Genomic DNA, 2,500 nt, shown 5'->3' on the forward strand with positions numbered 1-2,500 from the left:
TCACACTCACTTTGACTATATATGTTGTAGCAAGAGATTGTTTCTCGCTTACGGCCATACCAGCCTGGGTACGCCCGATCTCGTCTGATCTCGGAAGCGAAGCAGGGTCGGGCCTGGTTAGTACTTGGATGGGAGACCGCCTGGGAATACCAGGTGCTGTAAGCATTTTGTCCACGAGGGTGTGCCCCTGCACTATTTCATCAGCAACACTGCCTTGTAGTAAGCATTTAATGATGAATTGACTAAATGCAGCTTCCTGCCTTTTTAATAGGATCAAATTTCCTTGTGTTTTCAATTAGCATCTGCCTTGTATTTATAAGACAAACAAGAATATTGTTGCTGAATGCAGCTTGTGTGTGCTTTGTGCTCCTTTGCCCTGTTCAAATGATGAAAGGAAATAAAGTTTGTATTTTATCCAACTACCTGTGCTAAAAAGTGATGGGAACAGTGTTTATAATTTCTTCTACTTTTTCAGTGACACAAAGTTCAAGCTGCTTATCTAATTGGTGAAAATGCAATGTCTGTTTATAAGACTCATTTTGACTATATATGTTGTAGCAAGAGATTGTTTCTCGCTTACGGCCATACCAGCCTGGGTACGCCCGATCTCGTCTGATCTCGGAAGCTTAGCAGGGTCGGGCCTGGTTAGTACTTGGATGGGAGACCGCCTGGGAATACCAGGTGCTGTAAGCATTTTGTCCACGAGGGGGTGCTCTTGCACTATTTCATCAGCAACACTGCCTTGTATTAAGCATTTAATGATGAATTGACTAAATATCTGTTTTATCAGACTCACTTTGACTATATATGTTGTAGCAAGAGATTGTTTCTCGCTTACGGCCATACCAGCCTGGGTACGCCCGATCTCGTCTGATCTCGGAAGCTAAGCAGGGTAGGGCCTGGTTAGTACTTGGATGGGAGACCGCCTGGGAATACCAGGTGCTGTAAGCATTTTGTCCACGAGGGTGTGCCCCTGCACTATTTCATCAGCAACACTGCCTTGTAGTAAGCATTTAATGATGAATTGACTAAATGCAGCTTCCTGCCTTTTTAATAGGATCAAATTTCCTTGTGTTTTCAATTAGAAATCTGCCTTGTATTTATAAGACAAACAAGAATATTGTTGCTGAATGCAGCTTGTGTGTGCTTTGTGCTCCTTTGCCCTGTTCAAATGATGAAAGGAAATAAAGTTTGTATTTTATCCAACTACCTGTGCTAAAAAGTGATGGGAACAGTGTTTGTAATTTCTTCTACTTTTTCAGTGACACAAAGTTCAAGCTGCTTATCTAATTGGTGAAAATGCAATGTCTGTTTATCACACTCACTTTGACTATATATGTTGTAGCAAGAGATTGTTTCTCGCTTACGGCCATACCAGCCTGGGTACGCCCGATCTCGTCTGATCTCGGAAGCGAAGCAGGGTCGGGCCTTGTTAGTACGTGGATGGAAGACCGCCTGGGAATACCAGGTGCTGTAAGCATTTTGTCCACGAGGGTGTGCCCCTGCACTATTTCATCAGCAACACTGCCTTGTAGTAAGCATTTAATGATGAATTGACTAAATGCAGCTTCCTGCCTTTTTAATAGGATCAAATTTCCTTGTGTTTTCAATTAGCATCTGCCTTGTATTTATAAGACAAACAAGAATATTGTTGCTGAATGCAGCTTGTGTGTGCTTTGTGCTCCTTTGCCCTGTTCAAATGATGAAAGGAAATAAAGTTTGTATTTTATCCAACTACCTGTGCTAAAAAGTGATGGGAACAGTGTTTATAATTTCTTCTACTTTTTCAGTGACACAAAGTTCAAGCTGCTTATCTAATTGGTGAAAATGCAATGTCTGTTTATCACACTCACTTTGACTATATATGTTGTAGCAAGAGATTGTTTCTCGCTTACGGCCATACCAGCCTGGGTACGCCCGATCTCGTCTGATCTCGGAAGTGAAGCAGGGTCGGGCCTGGTTAGTACTTGGATGGGAGACCGCCTGGGAATACCAGGTGCTGTAAGCATTTTGTCCACGAGGGTGTGCCCCTGCACTATTTCATCAGCAACACTGCCTTGTAGTAAGCATTTAATGATGAATTGACTAAATGCAGCTTCCTGCCTTTTTAATAGGATCAAATTTCCTTGTGTTTTCAATTAGCATCTGCCTTGTATTTATAAGACAAACAAGAATATTGTTGCTGAATGCAGCTTGTGTGTGCTTTGTGCTCCTTTGCCCTGTTCAAATGATGAAAGGAAATAAAGTTTGTATTTTATCCAACTACCTGTGCTAAAAAGTGATGGGAACAGTGTTTATAATTTCTTCTACTTTTTCAGTGACACAAAGTTCAAGCTGCTTATCTAATTGGTGAAAATGCAATGTCTGTTTATCACACTCACTTTGACTATATATGTTGTAGCAAGAGATTGTTTCTCGCTTACGGCCATACCAGCCTGGGTACGCCCGATCTCGTCTGATCTCGGAAGTGAAGCAGGGTCGGGCCTGGTTAGTACTTGGA

The 2,500-nt window shown here is 42.0% G+C and overlaps 5 non-coding genes and 1 pseudogene across 5 annotated transcripts in view; all 6 read left to right on the plus strand.

The window, feature by feature from the left end:
* The first annotated feature begins 46 nt into the window (after positions 1–46).
* LOC145882362 (5S ribosomal RNA) lies at positions 47–165 on the plus strand. The gene has a single exon (XR_014393929.1). It is a non-coding gene; the product is annotated as a 5S ribosomal RNA (ribosomal RNA).
* A 409-nt stretch (positions 166–574) lies between these two features.
* On the plus strand, positions 575–693 carry LOC145885816 (5S ribosomal RNA). The gene has a single exon (XR_014397400.1). It is a non-coding gene; the product is annotated as a 5S ribosomal RNA (ribosomal RNA).
* Positions 694–832: 139 nt separating this feature from the next.
* Positions 833–951, plus strand: LOC145857639 (5S ribosomal RNA). The gene has a single exon (XR_014378539.1). It is a non-coding gene; the product is annotated as a 5S ribosomal RNA (ribosomal RNA).
* Positions 952–1,361: 410 nt separating this feature from the next.
* On the plus strand, positions 1,362–1,480 carry LOC145852940 (uncharacterized; annotated as a pseudogene).
* A 409-nt stretch (positions 1,481–1,889) lies between these two features.
* LOC145881585 (5S ribosomal RNA) lies at positions 1,890–2,008 on the plus strand. The gene has a single exon (XR_014393158.1). It is a non-coding gene; the product is annotated as a 5S ribosomal RNA (ribosomal RNA).
* A 409-nt stretch (positions 2,009–2,417) lies between these two features.
* Positions 2,418–2,500, plus strand: part of LOC145881586 (5S ribosomal RNA) — a 119-nt gene continuing 36 nt past the window's right edge. The window contains exon 1 of the ribosomal RNA XR_014393159.1: positions 2,418–2,500. This exon is cut by the window's right edge and continues 36 nt beyond it. This is a non-coding gene — a ribosomal RNA (5S ribosomal RNA).

Source organism: Salmo salar, chromosome 08 (assembly GCF_965601325.2).
Source record: "Salmo salar chromosome 08, fSalSal1, whole genome shotgun sequence".
Lineage (NCBI taxonomy): Eukaryota > Metazoa > Chordata > Actinopteri > Salmoniformes > Salmonidae > Salmo > Salmo salar.